Source organism: Dasypus novemcinctus, chromosome 1, assembly GCF_030445035.2.
Source record: "Dasypus novemcinctus isolate mDasNov1 chromosome 1, mDasNov1.1.hap2, whole genome shotgun sequence".
NCBI lineage: Eukaryota > Metazoa > Chordata > Mammalia > Cingulata > Dasypodidae > Dasypus > Dasypus novemcinctus.
This window is the reverse complement of record NC_080673.1, coordinates 31394632-31415188: the sequence shown is the minus strand read 5'-3', so window position 1 is coordinate 31415188 and position 20557 is coordinate 31394632. Positions and strand designations below refer to the sequence as shown.

At 38.1% G+C, this 20557-nt stretch overlaps 1 pseudogene; it reads left to right on the top strand.

The window, feature by feature from the left end:
• Window positions 1-9160: 9160 nt before the first annotated feature.
• On the top strand, window positions 9161-20236 carry LOC101418680 (nuclear autoantigenic sperm protein-like; annotated as a pseudogene).
• Window positions 20237-20557: the final 321 nt, after the last annotated feature.

Sequence of the window (20557 nt, the reverse complement as noted above, 5' to 3'; positions counted from 1 at the left end):
AAAGGTCCTTAACTGAAGCAATTTAAGCAAAAGTGATCTAATGAAAAGGTCCTTTAACTGAGTCTAACCAAAAGACCCCATGCACAATAGACTCCCATGCACAAGATTGGGTTAGCTTAAACATATAATTTTCAGGGATCCACAAAAGACTTGAACCAGTCCATACTTCTATCTACATGTTAGTCAAACTACTGAATGACAAGGAGTAAGTTCTGAAAGCTGCAGCAGAAAAGCAACAGGTTATATACAAGGGAATCTCAATAAGATTAAGTGCCAATTTCTCATCAGAAAACATGCAGGCAAGAAAGTATTGGCACAAAATACTTAAAGAGGTGAAATAACAATTGACAGTCATGAATTTTATATCCTGTGAGACTAATTTTTTAAAATGAGAGATTAAAACATTGCCAAATAAAAGCTGAGGAAATTTGGTATCACTAGACATGTCCTTTAAAATGCTAAAGGGAGGTCTTCAGACTGAAAGGAAAGGGCACTAGACAGCAAATTGAAGCAACATAAAAAAATAAAGATCTCTTGTAAAGGTAACCACATGGGTAATTATAAATGTCATTAATATTGTTTTGTAATATAGGTATTTACAATAATGCCACTTTTTATTTTGTATTAGCTCTAAAATGCAAATACATAAAGGGTAATAATAAATCTATGGTTTTGAACATACAATGTACATAAATAAAATGTGCAACAATTACAACAAAAAGAAAGGTGGGGAAATGCAAGTATAGGAGCATTGTGTATACATGTTATGGAAGTTAAGTTGGTATCAAATCAAACATGATTGTTATAGATTTAGTGTGTTAAGTTAAAGTCAGATTTTAACTACAAAAAAATCTGAATTGTACATGCAAAGAGAAATGAAAACAGACACAGAATAGTAGGCTGAAAATTTCAAAGAAATATGAAGAAGAATTGAGGGACAAAGACATAAATGACATACAAAGACCAAATACCAAAATTGCAGAAGAAAATCCTGCATTATAAATTGATATTTCAAATGTAAATAGATTAAACTCCCCAATTAAAAGTCTGATGTAGGAAGAATGCATAAAAAGGCTTGACCCACCTATATACTATTTACAAGAGATTCAAAATCAAAGCAAAGGTAGGTTGAAAGTGAAAAGGTGGAAAAAATATTCCATGCAAATAGCCACCAAAAGATAGATGGGATAATTAAACTAACCACAGATAAAAGAGAGTTCTGTTTAAAAACTGTTTCATACTTATACATAAAGGGGTCATTTCAAAAGGAAAACATAAAAATTATAAATATATTTGCACTTAATGGTATAGCCCCAAAATATATGAAGCAAATATAAACAGATGTGAAGGTAGAAATAGATGTTTATAGCTTAATAATAGAAGACATCAATACATCTCTTCCAATAATGGATAGAACATCTAGACAGTAGGATCAATAAGGATAGACTACTTGAACAATACTATAAACCAACAGACCTAATAGATATTTATAGAACAATATTTCCAACTGTAGCAGAATACACATTCTTCTCTCGTGCACATGGGTCATTTTCCAGAATAAAACACATGTTAAGTCACAAATAAATTCTCAATAAATTAAAAAATATTGTAATCATGCAATGTATCTTCTCCAACCACAAAAGAATGAAGCTTAAAATCATTACAGAAGGAAAACTGGAGAATTCACAAATATATGAGAATTAAACAACACACTGTTAAACAGCAAATGTGTCAAAAATAAATCACAAGGGAAATTAGGAAATATCTCTAGGCAAATAAAACAAAAACACAACACACCAAGATTGGTTACAACAAACACAGTATTGAAAGGGAATTTAATAGCTCTTAATGCTTATATTTAAAAAATAAGAAAGATCTCAAATCACTGATCTAAATTCACAACTGAGGGAAATAGAAACAGAAGAGCACACTAAAAACAGAGAAAGCAGAAGAAAGAAAATAAGATAGATTAGAGCAGAAAAAAATGAAACAAGGAATAAAAAACAATATGGAGTTGCAAGAAAACTAACGAGATTTCTTTGGAAAGATTAATAAAATTGACAAACCTTTAGCTAACCTGACAAAGAAAAAAAGGGTATGTAAAGAACTAAAATCAGAAATGAAAGTGGGGGAATTACAACCAACCACATGAAAATATAAAATATTTTAAGAGAACTCTACAAAATCCCATTGCTCTAAGCCCCTTCTCAATTAGAGGTGGGGTGCACATCACCACCCAGAATCCTCAGGATTGGGGAATGAGTGATGGACTAGATTAGACGTATAGGTATTCTTCTATAGACTTATTGTGGTTCTAACAATGGAATAACTTTTATCATTGATGTGGAGGCAGTGACCTCTGGAAGTTCTAAGAGGAAGAAGAGGGAAAAACAGGTGTAATAATGGCCATTTCCAGGTCTTGGGAATTGTCATGACATTGCAATGACAGATACAGACCATTATATATCTTGCCATAACATAAAAAATTATGTGGAAGAGGGGAAAAACTACAATGAAACTATAATCCACACGTAGTGGCAATGCTTCAATATGGGATCATCAATTGTAAAAAAATATATACCACACTAATGAAGGATGTTGTTAATGTGGAAAAATGTGGAAGGGGCAGGGAGTAGGGCATATGGGAATCCCCTATATTTTTTAAGTAACATTTATGTAATCCAAGTATATTTAAACAAATTAAAAAGTATATTTAAAAAACCAAAACCTGTGTGCTAACAAATTAGACCACCTGGATGAAAAGGACAATTTCCTAGGAACATGAAAACTACTTACACTGATTTAAGAAAAAACAGAAGATATTAAAATAGCAAGGAGATTGAATCTGTCATAAAATAAAATTTTAAAAAAAACCTCCCCAAAAGAAAACAAGGGCAGATAGTTTTACTGGTGAATTTTACAAAACATTCTAAGAATAATTAATGACAATCTTGCTTACATGCTTCCAAAAAATTGAAGATATGGGAAAATTTCCTATCTCATTCTATGAGCCACCATCACCATAATATCAAAGCCAGATAAAGATACCACAAGAAAGAAAATTATAAACTAATATCCCATATGAATATGGATGCAGTAATCCTCAAGAAAATACCATAAATACTTTAAAATCAAATCCAACAGCACATCGACTGATATTTACCCAGTTATGCAAAGGTGCTTTAATGTAAGAAAATCAATTAATATATCACATTAATAGAATGAAAAAAATATAAATCACACAGTCATCTAAATTGACACAGAAAATATATTTGACAAAATCCAGCACCTCTTCAAGATAAAACCACAAAGAAAAGTATACATAGATGTAAATTTCTTCAACATGATAAAGAACACATATAAAAAAAAAAAACAGCTCATATCATATTCTGTGGCAAAGAAATGAAACCTATTTCCTTGAGATGAGAAACAAGACAAGGATGCCCACTATCACTACTGTTATTCAACTCTGTATTAGAAGTCTAGCAAGGGGAATTATTTAAGAAAAAGAAATAAAAGGCATCCAAATTGTAAAGGTAGAAGTAAAACTTTCCCTACTTGCATATGACATGGCCCTATATAAAGAAAATCTTAAAAAACCCACAACAAAGCCACTAGCACTTATAAACAAATTTCCTAATGTGGTCAGATGCAAGATCAACATACAAAAATTGAGAGTCTTTCTATACATCAGTAAAGAACAATCTGAAATGGAATCAGGGGGGAAATCCATTTGCAATAGTAACTAAAAGAATCAAATGTCTAGAAATAAATTTATCCAAGAATACAAAGGGCATGTAATTGGAACCTACAGAACTAAAAAAAAAAAAAAAATCTAAGAAGATCTTAATAAATTGAAGGATATTCTGTGCGTGTGGGTTGGTAGACTAAATATTGTCAAGATGTCAGTTCTACCTGTTTGAAGAGTCAATGCAATTCAAATACACATTTGAACAGCCTTCTTTGCAGAAAAGGGTAAGCTGGATAGCAAATTCATATAGAAAGGTAAAGGGTCCCAAATAGTCAAAACAATATTGAAAGAGTAGAATGACATGTCAGATGGCCCTTCTTTGGAGCTGGTGTTTATGCGTGATGAATCTGGACTCAGATGGGATCTCTCTTCATAAGACTTTCATGCTACTGTGCTGGAGTTGTAGTTGGTGTTGGGGTTTAAGATATATTTAGGGGATCTGAATCTCTGGACTGACAATGTGATAGCCAGGCCCTGAGCCTCAACAGACTCCAGCACCTACAATCTGATTTATTGGACTCATCTCACTCAGCTAAGATGGAGTTGAAGGACAACCACCACACCATGGAGCCTAGAGTGCCTACAACTGAAAGTGGGAGGATTGCATCCAGTATCCATGTGGAATCTGAGCCTCCTCTTGACATAGAGGTACAATGGACACAACCAATCCATTGTCCACAGAGAAAAGGTGGCATTGGAGTGGGAAAAGTGGACATGGTGGCTGATGGGTATGGGGAAAGGCAGGAAGAGATGAGATGTGGAGGCGTCTTTGGGACTTGAAGCTGCCCTGGATGGTGCTTCAGGGGCAATCACTGGACATTGTAAATCCTCACAGGGTCCACTGGATGGAATGGGGGAGAGTATGGGCCATGATGTGGACCACTGACGATGAGGTGCAGAGGTGCCCAGAGATGTACTTACCAAATGCAATGGATGTGTCATGATGATGGGAATGAGTGTTGCTGGGGGGGGGGGGGGGGTGGTGGGGTGGGGGTGGTAGGGTTGAATGGGTCCTCATATATATTTTTTAATGTAATATTTTTACAGAATCAATAATTTAAAAAATAAATTAAAAAAAAAAAAGAGTAGAATGAAGTTGGAGGATTCACACTTCCAGATTCTGTTATTAAGAAGCTACCTCAAGTATAACAGTATAGTGCTGGTACAAGGACAGATACATAGAACAATAGTATGAAATTGAGAGTTCTGAAATAAATCTTCACATCAATGGCCAATTAATTTTTTTCCCACATAGCAAATTACCACAAACATAATGGCATTGAACAACACCCATTTATTACCCTGAAGTTTCTATGGGTTAAAAGTCTGGGAAAGCTTAGCTGGCTCCTATGCTCGGGATCTTATCAGGCAGAAATTAAGGTGTCCCCAGGGCTGGTTTTTCCTGGAGGTTTTAGGGAGAGTCCACTTCTAAACTCAGTCAGGAAGTTAGCAAAATGTGTTTCTTTCTTATGCTTTCCTCAGCCCCTCTTATGCTTTCCTCAGGGGCTGAGGAAAAAAATGACACCAAGGAAAAAAATGACAATGGCCAGTTAATTTTTGACAAGAGTACCAATTCCATTTAATGGGGAAACAATGTATCTTCAACAAATGGTGCTGGGAGGACTGGATATTCATATGTAAATAACGAGGTAGACCTCTATCTCACTTCATATACCAAAATTAAATCAATATGAATTAAAGACCTAAATATAAGTACCAAAACTATAAAGCAACTAGAAGAAAATATGAGGAAACATTTTCAGGACATCATGTTAGGCAATGGCCTCTTAAACTTAACACCAAAAGCATGATCAACAAAGAAAAAAAAAATAGGTAAATGGGACTTCATCAAAATTTTTTAAAAATTGTAAATAAAAGGTATTTATTATGAAAGTAAAAGGAACACCTATAGAAAGGGGGAAATAATTGAAAACCACATACAATAATGTTTAAATATCCAGAAAATATATGGAAACTCTACAACTCAACAACAAAAAGACAAACAACCAAATTAAAAATGGGTAAAAGTATTGAATAGATATTTCTCCAAAGTAGATAAACAAATGACCAAAATGCACAAGAAAATATGCTCAACATCACTAGCTATTAGGGAAATGCTAATCAAACCACAGTGAAACATCACTTTATACCTAATAGAATGGCTACTATTAGAAAGACACAAAACAACTCATGTTGGAAAGGATATAGAGATATAGGAACACTCATTCCTTTTTGGTGGGAATATTGGTCCAATACCTATGTATGACCACTTTGGGGACTCCTCAGTCAACTAAGTACAGAATTCCCATATGACCTGGCAACTCCACTTGTAAATATACAAAAGAATTGAAAACAGGGACTTTAAAGGATATTTGTATAACAATGTTTCTAGAAGTATTTTTTACCATTGTCAAAGATGGATGCAACACAGATGTCTATCAGCAGATGAAAGTTTAAGCAAAATGCTGTATATACACACAATCAAATATTATTCAGCCATAAAAAGAAACAAAGCTTCAAAACTTGAAGATACAATGTTGAATGAAATAAGCAAAACACAATAGGACAAATATTGGATGATCTCACTGATCTGAAATAATCAGAACAAGCAAATTCATGGTCAGAATGGTTATGAATTAATAAGATTAATAAGCACCTGTGTGAAGGTAGGGAATGGGGAGTTAGTATGTAAATGGTACAGTTTCTGTTTGGGAAGCTGGAAAAGTTTTGGTAATGAATGGTGAAGATGGTAACACAACATTATGAATGTAATTTATATTACTGAATTTTTTATTTGAACATGGGTCTTAAAGGAGTTGTGTTGTATATATGTTGCTAAAACAAATTTTTAACAAACATAGACTTTACACTACAGAGTGAACCCTTATGTATTATTATAGACTATTAATCTAAAGGTATAATTATAATAATATTGTTGCATCAATTGTAACAAAGGTACCACATTAATATAAAGTGTTAATAATAGGGGAAAATAAATTTAGAAAGTAAGAAAACAATGAAATACCAGGGGAAAAAAATGACACCTCATGTACTTTGATTTGGACTACTGAGGCAGGAGTGGTTTAATAATGTCTTTTGATGAAATAATAAAACTGGATGTCTTCTGATCCAATTATGGTACTATTTAAAAGGATCCTTGCTAACATTATTTTTAAAATAAATTATTTACTCTAAATAGCAATAAAAATTATCATTCTACCTCAGTATACAGAGATTCAAAATTTAAATTAAAAGTTTGAAGTAATATGAGGCAGTCAAGCCAGATATCTAAAATTATCCCTTGCAGAAACTGATATTAAGAAGAAAAAAGAGTAAACATTTAAAAAAATGAGCAAAGAAAACATATTGAAGCAGTCAGACAAAGAAGGTTCCAAACCTCATGTTCTAATCTCATTGAAAGTAATAAGCAGTGAAAGAGAGACATTTTTACACTTTTAAAAATTACTATTTTGGCTCCTGAAGATTCCAGATCTCTTTCCTATATGTAAGTAATGTAAATATAGGTAAGAAAAATACTGAAAATTCTTTCTATTAATCCCAACACACATACATTCATGCACATATCACCTGCAGAGACAGATGAAAATGTGATTTAAGTGCCCTTGGAAGAAAAAGCAGGCATTCTTATCACTTATGTGCCCCATCCCAGACAGGAAATATGTTCTAGACCTCACCTACATGGTGATTCTATGCTAAAAAGATGGTCGGTAGATATTTCTAGAGGTAATTTTTTTCAGCAATATTAAAGACTGAAAACAAAAGAGAATAAAAATGAACCTTGACTGCAGTTGCCATGAGGTTATGGTGGAGGGTGGGATGCCATGTAAAGAAGTAAGGAAATATTCTACATGTTGATTGCTGTAATGTTTACACAGCTGCCTACATTTGCCCAAATTTGTAGAAGTGAACCTTCAATTTGCAGGAAAATTATGGTAGAAACATTATATCTCCATTAAGTTGACTGAAATTAAACTAATCACAATGGAGATATAATTGTAAAAGGGTTGGTGAATGAAACATTGCAGTTCAGACACTTTGAATGGCCTCCCCAAAACAAAAGATGTAGGGAAGGAGATTTTGAGCTGAGACTTAAATTGCAATTGTGAGGGCTGTGCGGTAGTGGGGCAATATCAGTGACACGATTAACAGTCAAAATTTTTTGGCCACAAAAAAGTGTGGGGTAGAATCAGAGACTCCCAAACTAAACCACAGCCTTTCAAAGAAGGCTGACAAGGCTCAGGTAGTTGCAAGAAAGTCAGGGAGATAAAAGATATAAAAGACCATAGGAAATATGTAAAGATAGAATTAGAAATTCTAACATATATGTTTAATGATATATCCAACAGTAGAGAATGAAGAGATCAAAGATGTAATATTTAAAGACATGATTGGGCATTTTCCTGAAGAAATTACAAGACATACCTATGCACAGTTTAAGCTATGTATGATGAATACAAAGGTACACAGATCTTAAAGCATTATAGGAATTCTCAGAAACACCAATGTCAAGGAAAATATTTTAAAAGTAGTCAGAGATATGTAGAATCATCTAAATAGGAACAACAATTAGACTCATGACAGATTTCTGAACAACCTAAGACGAAGACAGTGGGGCAATGTATTTAATAAGAGTACATTATTGTGAGTCAAGATTTGTGCATCCAGGAGAAGCTCCTTTTAAGAAAAAAGGCAGATTAAAAAAAACACAAACATACAAAAACTGAGTTTACCATCAGTAAGCCTATACTAAAGAATCTCTAAAGGGAGTTCAGGATAAGGAAAATGTACTCATGGAACTCATGAGAATACTCTTAGATGCAAGAAAGAATGGCAAACAGAGACTGGTAAAAAATTAAATTAAAGTGTCTTTTTGATTTTTTAAAAACTCTCATTTGTGCTATTAAAAAAGATGAGATTAAAATGCTGGAAAAAGATTTAAGTTAGGATGGGTCTGATTAGAGTTTAAGATTTCGAAGCCCTTTTATGGTTTCGAGGGAGACTTAGATACTAAATTAAGACATGATAAAAGAAATTATGCCTGGTGGAATTTTAAGGATAACTAATGAAAGAATATAGAGTATACAATTTATACACAGTAAAGGGGTAAATTGAATAAGAAAACAAAACAAAAACTATTTTTGGAGAATATGCAGAATAAATAAAATCCTAAATTTAAGTAGGTAAACCCAATTCCAAATGTGTCAGTAATCATCACAAATGCATGGATTAATATCCTATTTGAAAAGTTGCTTCCAATATGCCATTTTCTGTCCCCACATTAGTCTCCTGCATCCCAAATCTGTGTTTTCCTCACAGCCTCCATTCTGTCCACAGGTAAACTGCCTCAGGGGAATGATGTCCAGAGTCCACAACCACTGTTGCCATACCATGGAGTGGGTTCCTTCTGACAAAATTGAAGAAGACACTCCTGCTCCTTCTACTTGTGCAGATAAAGTGGAAAGTCTGGATGTGGGTAGCGAAGCTAAGAAACTATTGGGTTTAGGACAGAAATATCTGGCGATGGCTGATATTCCAGCAGCTGTCAATGCATTTCAGGAAGCAGATAGCCATTTTGGTAAGAAGTATGGAGACACAGCTAATGAGTGTGGGGAAGCCTTCTTTTTCTATGGGAAATTGCTTCTTTGTTGGCAAGAATGGAATGTGTTGGGAAAGGCCCTGGAAGGTGATCGTGTGGAAGAGGAGGAAGGAGAAGAAACAGAAGATGAATCTCTGGTACCAAATAATGATAACATAGATGGGGAAGCAAGTGAAGATTTGAGAGGACAGGTTTATGATGCCATGGGAGAAAAAGAAGAAACTCCCAAAACAGAAGACAAGTCTCTTGCAAAGCCTGAAATTAATGAAGAACAGGAGATTGAAATGTAGAAGGGAGTAAGAGAAAATATGGATGTAAATGAGCCTGCAGAGGAGCTACAGGAAAAAGTTCAATCAATCCCAGATCAGTTAACTGAAGCCACCAAAGGGGCAAAGGAGCAGCATTACCAGATGGACTGAAAGAAGCTGAAGTCACTTCTGGGAAGCTGGAACAGGAAGCACCAGATATGAGGAAGGAAAATTAGTATCTGGAACAGATGTATAGGAAGAAGAGTGCAGAGTAAAAGGTCAGGAGAAGCAGGGACAGGTATTTGTGAGCAGAGAGGAGAAGCCAAAAGAAGCTTCAGAATAGTAGCCTGTTGGGACTCTAGTAGAGCAGGGCACTGCAGCGGAGGTAGAGGCAGAGCCTGAAGACAGGAAAGCCAGTGGATGAGGGTGGGGAGGAGCCAAATGAGCATGTAGCTACCTCTAAAAAGAAGCAGGAAAGACTGTTTTTTTTTTTTTTTTAAGATTTATTTTTTTATTTCTTTCTCTCCTCTTCCCCCCGCCCCAGTTGTCTGCTCTCTGTTTTCATTTACTGTGTGTTCTTCTGTGACCACCTCTATCATCAGTGGCACGGGGATCTGTGTTGCTTTTTCTTGCGTCTTCTTGTTGTGTCAGCTCTCCGTGTGGGCGGCACCATTCCTGGGCAGGCTGCACTTTCTTTCATACTGGGTAGCTCTCCTTACGGGGCACACTCCTTGCACATGGGACTCCCCTAAACAGGGGACATCCCTGGGTGGGCGCGCATTGGCACTGCACATGGGGAAAGGCTGTTCTTGAGGAACAGCTGGTAGGACAAGAAGTGCCACCTGCTGAAGGGTCCCCAGAGGTGACAACTGAGGCTTCAGAGACCTCAGTTGTAGCAGCTGGATCAGAAGTCTCTGGGAATCCTAGACAAGAGAGCACAGTCCTCCCTCAAGATGGTGCAGTCACTGGACTGAGCTGCAGGAGACCAGACTCCTATTGGACCCCAGACTTCAGCAGACTGATGTGGGAAACTGGCTTGCCTGTTTCTTATTGTAAATGTTACACCTGTTCTATTGTAGATGTTGCAGTTGTTAGATCTTGCAGTTGTTCCCTATTATTGTAAATGATGTTGCAGTTCTAATAACAAACAGCTGCTTGTTAGTTTCCAATAAATACGAGGTGGAAACTCGGGTTGAGGCTCTCAGTTCCAGAAGCTGTGAGTCCCCTGGTCCCATCTTTATCTTCTCCCCCTCTCCCCTCTCCCCCTCTCCCCCTCTCCCCCTCTCCCCCTCTCCCCCCCCCCCCCCATCTTTAAAGTTCTGCATTGCCTTCCCTTCGAGCCAATCTTTTGTGAGCTGATTGCAGGAAGTGGCACCCAATGTGGGTCTTGAGGGGAAGAAGAATTGTGTCGAGTGAAACTAAAGGTGTTCTTAAGGTGCAGAGCCCCCAGTGGTTTAGGCCTTCCCAGTCCTCGGTGAGTAAGGACACTGTCAGGTATTTTAGCAGGGTTACGATGGGAAATGGAGACAGTTCAACAAAATCGCCTGTATGTCTGTCTCCTAAAAGAGCTCCTTAAAGCAGGAGGAGCCAAAGCCAGTGAGCCTCGTATTTTAGAACTCTTACAGATTATAGAAACCACTTTGACTATTGTTGAATCTATTTTAGAACCCTTACAAACAGAAGATGAAGAAGAGAAAAATGAAAATAGAGAATGTGAGGAAGTTTCTCCTACTGATTTTTTTTGATGATACTAAATCTAAAGTTGTTTTGCCTTCAGCTCCTTCATTAACTGACTTTAGAAAGTCACTTTCCCCTCCACCAACACCTTCTCCTCCATACCCAGAGACCAGAGACTCTCAGCCAAAGTTGTCAGCTTTACAACAGGGCATGTTACAGGCTAGAAGCAAGGGTGATTTGGAGGCACTTCAAATGGCCTTTCTGGTCACCACACGAGAAAGAGTAGCTCCCGGAAATGATCCTCAAAACCCGAATGGAGTTTGTGAGTTCACTCATGAAACCTTCCCATTTAAAATGTTGAAAGAGTTAAAAGTAGCAATGCAACACTATGGTCCAAAATCTCCTTTTACCTATGGTATACTGCAGGGGCCTGCTGAAGGCTCTTGGCTGATCCCAGCTGACTGGTTTGCATTAGCACACATCACCCTAGGGTCTGGAGAGTTTTTACAATTCAAAACCTGGTGGACCGATCATGTAGAGATTCAGGCTGCTCATAATAGGGCCATTAATATTCCCATTTCCTTGGATTAGTTAGTGGGCTCGGGAATTGGGTGGGGATAGAATAGCAATTAACAATGGATGATCAAGCCATCCCACAGGTTTGATGCTGTTGCTTAAGGGCCTGGGAAAATTGAGGCTAAAGGCCAGCCTCTGGTTCATTTCAAAAAATATTGCAAGGACCTAAAGAACCTTACCCTGACTCTATTACTCAGTTATAAGAGGCTATCAAAATGGGAGGATGGGTAATGTTGCCCAAGAAATTGAGGGAACGGTGGGGGAACATACGAACATAGGAGATTGTCAGGTATTTGGTTGAGAGTATAATGCTGAGAAAACTTTTTCAAAAATATAATAAGGAAGGTTACCTGTTTAAAATGCTTAAAGGGGATAATCTGACTCAGGACAGGCTCCTAGGGAGTATGTGAATGCTCATTTTGCCATAGTGGGTTATATCATTGGGTAGAGACCCATATAATGAGAGTGAAGGTATACCCACATCCTGGGGAAGACTGATGCCCTCAAATAGAGGGAATTGTATCTCTCGAGAGAAATGGTGGCTCCCAGTGCATTAGGGCAGTTGAGCATGTCAAGCCCTAACACTGTTGCAAGTATCTCTGAACATGGCCCTTCAAGCAATGAAGATTGACTGTCACTGTGGCCCCTAAGGGGAGGGGGAAAGAGGTATTGAATAGATGGAACCAATGTAACTGTGTGGGCAATAGAAGTGTTCCACAAGATTATGCAAGGATGGATATAAGACATATTAAATTACACCAAAAATGTATAGGGGCTGATAGCCTAAAATGTAAATCATAATGTAAAACATAAGATAACTAAAAATTTAGAAAATTGTATAGTCTAAAATATAAACCACAATGTAAACCCAAATGTTACCTTGTTTGAAAGCTATTGTCTCAATATCTGTACATCAGTTTCAGTAAATATAATATGAATATGTAAAAAGATTATTGCTGTGGAAGGGAAGAAGGTTTTATGTTGGATATGTGGGAGTACTGTATATTGTATATATGAATTACTGTGATCTAAAGCTTTTGTGAAGATAAGCTTAATAGGAAAAAAAAGAAAAAGGACGGAGGCACTGAGGAGAAGAGCAGAAGAAGTTGCCTTGCCAATTTGCATACAGGGCAACATTTATTGCAGTGATGGAAGGCAAAACATCAAAAACAAAGCTTTTGCATTTTTTAATTTTTCTTACCTTAATTTTTCTAAATTAATATGTATTCTATATCTACCCTTTAAACTCACAACTATATTCCATTTTACTATTAATGGAACCTGGCAATATATTTGGCTTCATTTTTTAAGAAGTTTTGGATCACAGAGAGGTTCAACAATGGCAGGGGAGGAATACTGGGGTGGGATGTTACTGACAGGGGACACATGGTTGGCAGGGAGTTCTCCAGGGCATATATCCAGGGTACATAAAAATGTTTGGATATTTTCATAGTGGTTACAATTAAAAACAACAACTGAGGGAGTGCTGAGTTCCTAACCAGAGGAGCTCTATCATAGTCCCTTAAGGAATAGCAACAATCCCCCAAGTGCAATGGCAAAGACCAAAAAAGAAGGAAGGTCCAACAATGAGACCTTGATACTAATGACTATGCTTGTAAGCCTGTGCACCTGAAATAAGAACAAGGCCTAGAGCTGCAGGGTGCCTAAGAGTTACCTCCTGAGAGTCTCTGTGATGCTCAAATGTGGCCAGTCTCGAAGCCAAACTCAGCATGCAAATTTGTTGCCTTCCCCCCCAGCATGGGACATGACTCCTGGGGATAAGCCTCCCTGGCACCGAGGGATTACTACCAAGTACCACCTGATGCTATAACTAGAAAATGACCTTGAATAAAAGGGTCAACTCGGACCAGCAGAATATCTCAGTCTACATATAATACCAGGAGTTAAAAATGCTTTTTGATCTGAATAAAAGGGGGAAATGGAAAGGACAAATGAGTTTTTACGGCTATGAGTCTCCAAAAAGAGCTGAGAGGTTATCAGAGGGGTTGCCCTTATGCACACCTGAGCAGAGTCCCAGAGACTATAAAGTAGATACAACACCAGGTATTGGTTCTACTGAGGGCTACAGAGACCCACAGGTTCTATGGTCATGGCAGATGGAGTTCAGTGCCATGTCAGTTTGCCCTACTTTGGAGTTTGTGTTTCTGTGTGATGGAGCTGGACTCAGATGTGATTTTTTTCCACAAGCCTCTCCTGTTACTTTTACCAGATCTGTAGTTGGTGCTGGCGTTTAGTGTATGCCCAGGGGACCTGAATCTCTGGACTGATCATGTGATAGCTAGGCCCTCAACAGACTTGCAACTCCTAAACACTGGGTTATTGGACTTACCCCACTCAGCTAACATGGAGGTGAAGAAGGTCAACCACCAAACCAGAGAGCCAAGAGTGCCTACAGCTGAAAGCAGGAGAATTGCATCCAGCATCCATGTGGAATCTAAGCCCACTCTTGATATAGATGTGGAGTGGACACAACCATTTTAACGTTCACAGGATGGAGGAATAGAGTATGGATTAGAGTGGACTTACTGATATTCTATTCATGAACTATTGTGATTAGTAGTAATCAAAGAAAATGTGGCATTGGCATAGAGAAAGTGGCCATGGTGGCTGCTGGCGGTAGGGAGTGGGAGGAAGAGATGTGATGGGGGGGCATTTTGGGGAGTTGGAGTTGTCCTGGGTGGTGCTGCAGGGACAGTTACCGGGCATTGTATGTCCTCCCATGACCCACTGGGTGGACTGTGGGAGAGTGTGTGCTATGGTGTGGACCATTGACCATGAGGTGCAGCGGTGCTCAGAGATGTATTCACCAAATATAATGAATGTCTCATGATGATGAAGGAGGTTATTGCTATGGAGGAAGGAGTAGGGTGAGGGGGGTGGGGGGGTATATGGGGACCTCATTTTTTTTAATGCAACATTAGAAAAACAAAGACAAAAAAACAGGTCAATAATTTAGAAGCTGATACTATTTTGCAGCCAATGGCTTATAAAAATGCCAATCAGGATTGTCAGAAAGCTATTGGGATTATGAAAGGTAAAGTGGGTTTGACTGGATATATTAAAATGTGCCAGAATGTAGGGACGAAGGGCCACTGTGCTACAATGATGGCTCAGTCTATGGCAGGGATAAAAATCAATAAGAGGTTCTCTGAAAAATGTTTTAATTGTGGAAAAATTGGTAACATGAAAAAAGATTGTCAGAAAAGGTCAGAGGGAAAAATTGTGCTGCTTGGTCAGAATATTTCTGCTCTGAAACGACCCGAGCTGTGTCTACGCTGGGGTAAAGAAAATCATTGGTCTAGCCTCTGTCAGTCTAATTATCATAGGAATGGCATCCCCTTGTTGAGAAACTTCCAACCAGCCTGCTCTGGCCCTGCTCCAAAAGAGGGCTTTCCTGGTTCAGCAGAGCAATCCCATCACTCACCGATTCTCCGCAGTGCCCTGGACTTATCCTCCGCCACAGCAGGAAGTGCAGCCGTAGATGTTCCCATGGCAAAACCTGTTATTCTGCTTCCAAGAGACACCCCCGTCCATGTAAAATGGGAATAAAGGGACCTTTACTAACTGGCATGGTTGGACTTCTCTAGAGAAGCAGTCTTACGTCACAGGGAGTTAAAGTGCAGACAGGAGTAATTGATTGTGACAATCAAGGAGAGACTGTTTTGTTTTCATACTAATTCTGATGGGGCCTATTTAGTCAAATTAATGAAAAATTAGTACAAAATTTTTATCAAGGTGTTAAAAGGAATTTTGGTTTAGAATCAATAGCTTACTCCTGAACTTCCAGTCTTAGTGTAGTCTTAAAGAGTAGCAATCCAAAAAATGTGTGTTAACTGTCTGTCTAAACTGCTAAATAAAACTTAAGTGCATTTATGCTGCTCAGGTTATCTTAACTGGTTGCTGGTTACGAATAAGTGTTTCCAAGAACAAGCTTGCATGTTACAGGCAACATGATTCCAGAAGAAATCCTAAAAGCAATAAAATCTAACATGTGCAATGATGGAGAGCTTAAAAAAAAAACAGCTATACCAGAAAAGTAAGATATATGAGTCAAATTGTAAAGTTTGTTTCTGTTGGTGTGTTGTAATTGTTTTTGTGTTTGTTTGTTCAATGTCAATGTATATTTTAATACCTCCAGATGGTATAAATAAATACTTCTGAAAGAGCTCTATTCAAATGGCCAAATTTTAAATAAGCATTTATATTATTACCTAATTTTGAAGTGTTAATGAGATCTCTATAGTTGTAAGTCTTAATAGAATTATTATGAGTCTCTTCATAAAAATTTAGTTCTTGCTTAAATTGAAATGAATAATTTATTTTTCTTCATAGGATAAAATGAAAGATGTAAAAGTAAATATTGAAAAAGGTAAAGTTTGTGGGAATGCTAACTAAAATTTAATAAGGTGTATTTTGTCCTAAAATAAAATGGTTAGTTTTATAAAATCAGAAAATGGAGATATGCAGAACAGAACTAGTATGCATATAGCAAATTGTAAAAGTATTGTGGTAGCATTCAGTGAGATAATGTGTTTTGCAAAGTAAAGCAAACCTGAATGAATACAAAAAGTGCAAAAAATGTGTGAAAAGGTCAACAACGGACTTTTGCAGTTCTTTAAGGCTTTCTACCCTGGCCTAATGGCAATGAAACCTGCTGCATAGAAGAAACCTGTGGCAGTGACCCTACTAAGAAACATCAGAGACAATAGTATCTTAAGGGCCTAAAATAGGCCAACAATTGGTAAAAGCTGTAAGGTCCCTGCTACTCTATCAAATTCTTTTTTTTTTTTTTTTCCATTCATATTTTTTTTTATTGACTTTGTAATAATGTTACATTAAAAATATATATGTGGGGTCCCATTCAACCCCACCCCCCCACCCCCCCTCTCCCCTCCCCAACAACACTATCAAATTCTTAAATGTTGTTTGGTTGGGTAAGACAAAACTATACTCTCAGCTGTAATTGATAGAGTACAATGCTTTCTCATGTTAAAAGAATTTGTTTATATTGTTGGAATACTAAAAATCTTTTATCCCTCACTGAGGTATGTTAATTGGGAAAGGTCCTTCATGGGAGTAGGAGGACCTCCAGCAGGCTGCTTTAAAAAAGGGGGGGATGGAGAAGGTGGATATTGACTTAGCCTGTGAATTGGATGTGGCCCGTACCAATATTGGCTTTGGGTGGGGTTTGTGGCAAAGATAACTTTCTAATTGAGTACCCCTCAGGTTTTAGTCACAATTGTGGGAAGGGGCTATAAGTACAATATAAAAAAGTAATTGTGTGCAGCATAGGGAGCCCTGCTGAGAGTGAAAGGCTTAATCCAATAGTGTCTGGTTACTCTGAAGACTGCTATCCCTATCCTAGGGTGGATTGCAAATAGTAAAAACAAGACAGAAATGACGAACTGTTGTGCATCACTCTCTGTGGGGGAGAGATCTGTGGAAGAACATCTGGGACACCTGCCAGCAGTGACAGGCAACTGTCTGTTATGTCCCTGCCTACTCCTCTAACATCCCTCTCAGGACTTTTGAGGCAGATGCCTTATGAAGATTCAGAGACATGAAATTGGGACCTGAGAGGAAGCAGAGTGACTCCACCAGAAAAGTGAACATCATGAATACCAGACCTTGGGATGCCTAGCGCAGCATTTCCTGCTGCCTGCTATTCACCAACAGCTTGTGGCCTTAATGCTCACGTCAGTGACTGTGACATCAGCACCCCCCTGCTCCTGGAAGGGGCAAAATATGCTTTCACTGCTATAGAGCCTGCATTGGGACTCTTAGAACAAGCCAGCTTTTGTTTTCTGCCTGAAAAATGATGGACTAAGTTTAAATTCAACACTGAGTTGCGGCCCCAGGTCCAGTGAAGGTGCTAAGAGCAGGACCAAGGAAGGCCTTGAAATTATGTGATAAACTTACAGCTGTCCCACAGCCCAAAATGGGGAAGTAAGAATTTGTCATTGCCCAGGCCTCAAACTATGCAAATTGGAGAAAATGAGGTCATTTTTGATCAAGTACTGGCCTATATTGTTGTAGAAGCTGAGAGAGGTTCAATTATTTGCATATAGAAAGGCCAGGACTCAGGAATGATTTTGAGAAGGAAAAATGATTTATTGATGGCCAGCCTGACTCGGGAGCTTTCTGTACCTAACTTGAGCCTTTTATACAGGGTAAGGGCTAAATCATTCTTTGTTTCAGTGCTCAATAGGTTTGAATTAGCATATATATTCCAAATCCTAGCTAAGCTTTTAGCATGAACTTCATACATTCTAGATAAGCTTTTAGCACATTTGGTTTGCATTTTCCCTGAATATTTAAAGTTTATAGAGTTTGCATTGCTAAACTCTTTCTCTGGGACTGGAGTCATTGCCATGGTCAGCAAGGGCAGGACTGCAGCCTCTCACTGTCCCACACCCACAAGTCAGGACACAGACCACTTAGGTTATCTATGAAGGGACGAACAGCTTCCCACCCATAGCCCACATCAATATAGCCTTGCTGGTAGGAAGTCTTAAGCCTATGCGAAATGGAAGTTTATTCATTTCTGCTAGTTGGAAATCTTATTGTTTGTTGTATAATCTATGGTAGTTATGGATTACGTATAAAATGCTTGAATACTAATCAGAACTTTACTAATAAAATATATTGTGTACTTAAGTAATTTAATGAGCTGTAAGTGATATATAAATGTACCTTAATGTAAATCTCTTGTTTTAAGTTTGAACAATCCTGGAACTGAATATACAGAGGAAAAAAGTTAAATTAGTATTGTTCAAACTTCACAGTGAAAATATCATGCAGGAAGCTTTGTTAATCAATGAAATGTCATTTGGGTAAACTTTGCAAAAACAAAAAGGGGGAAATGTTGTGGGAAACTGGCTTGCCCTTTTCATATTGTAAATGTTACACCTGTTCTATTGTAGATGTTGCAGTTGTTAGATGTTGCAGTTGTTCCCTATTATTGTAAATGCTGTTGCAGTTCTAATGGCAAACAGCTGCTTGGTAGTTTCCAATAAATACCAGGTGGAAACTAGGGTCAAGGCTCTCAGTTCCAGAAGCTGTGAGTCACCTGGCCCCACCTTTATCTCCTCTCATCTCTGTCTCTCTCTGTCTGTCTTTTATTTCTTAAAGTTCTGCAATGCCTTCCTTTTGAGCCAACCTATTGTGAACTGATTGCAGCAGACTGACAGGAAATAAAGATGGTTTTAAAGTATAGGAGAAGATCAGGGCAAAGCTGGTTCCTAGTCAGGACACCAAGCTGTCCATTGAAGAGTCTGCTGCAGCTGGAGATGGGGTTGAGACCAAGATAGCCCAGGGGGACTATCTTGAGAAATCAGTTGAAAAGAAAGTTGAGATGGCTGCAAATCAAGAGATAGAAGAGAAAGAACAGATGAAAGAGGGTGAAGAAAACAAAGACTCAGAAGAGGAGGATAAAGAAAATGACAAGGCTGAAGAAATACCCAGTGATTCAGTTGTTGAAAATAAGTCTCTTCTAGAAAATGAGGAGGAAGAGATTGGGAACATAGAGCTTACCTGGCCTATGCTGGATTTATCAAAGTTTATTTTTAAAAGGCAAGAAACAAAAGCTCAGCTTTATGCTGCAGAGGTGCATCTTAAACTTGGAGAAGTTAGTGTTGAATCTGAGAATTATGTCCAAGCTGAGGAGAAGTTTCAGGTTTGCTTAAGCCTGCAAGAGTAGTACCTAGAAACCCAAGACTGTCTCCTTGTAGAGACCGATTACCAGCTTGGTTTCGCCTATGGCTGCAACTCTCAGTATGATGAAGCTGTGACACAGTTCAGCAAATCTGTTCAAGTCATTGAGAAGAGAATGGCTATACTAAATGAGCAGATGAAGGAGGCTGGAGGATCACCAACTGAATATGAGAAAGAAATTGAGGAGCTGAAGGAACTGCTCCATGTAATTAAAGAGAAGACTGAAGATGCAAAGGAGTCCCAATGTGTAGTGGGAATGTAGTGAAAATGACTCTGAAAGCTAATCTGCTGGCAAACTCTACTTCAGATTTCACCTCTAGTGGAGGAAGCTCTTCAACCTCTATGATTACCAGTAGAAAGCCAACAAATGGTGCTACCTCATCAAACTGTGAGACTGATATTTCCCATCTTGACAGAAAGAAGAGAAAACTGGAGGAAGAGAGCCCCCAGAAAGATGATGCAAAGAAAGGCAAACAAGAACCAGAGGTGAATGGAGGAAGTGGGGATGCTGTCCCCAGTGGAAATGAAATTTCTGAAAACATGGAGGTTGAGGCTGAGAATCAGGCCAAAATCTGGGCAGCAGTGGAGGGGGCAGTGAAGGCTGGAGCTACAGTTGAAGGCATTGCATGTTAAGGGAGGGAGAAGAGCCTTCCTTCTGAGGGAAAGTATTTTTGTATATAATGCATTTTTTCACTTTTGGGGATTCTTTTTGTATAACTTCAATAAAGAATGTAAGCAAAGTTTGATACTTTGATGTTTTTTCCTGAATATTGACTGACTCTATGCCTTGGAGCATTGCAGGTTTTATGAGTTGCTCAGAGGCAGCAGCTTGTATCCCTCCAACCAGGAATACAGACTATAGAACTTTTTAGAACCTCATGCATATCCAGGTGCAGGGCCCCAAATCCAGAGAGTCAGAACAGAACACTAGCCACTGAGGAGTGCTGCATAGTA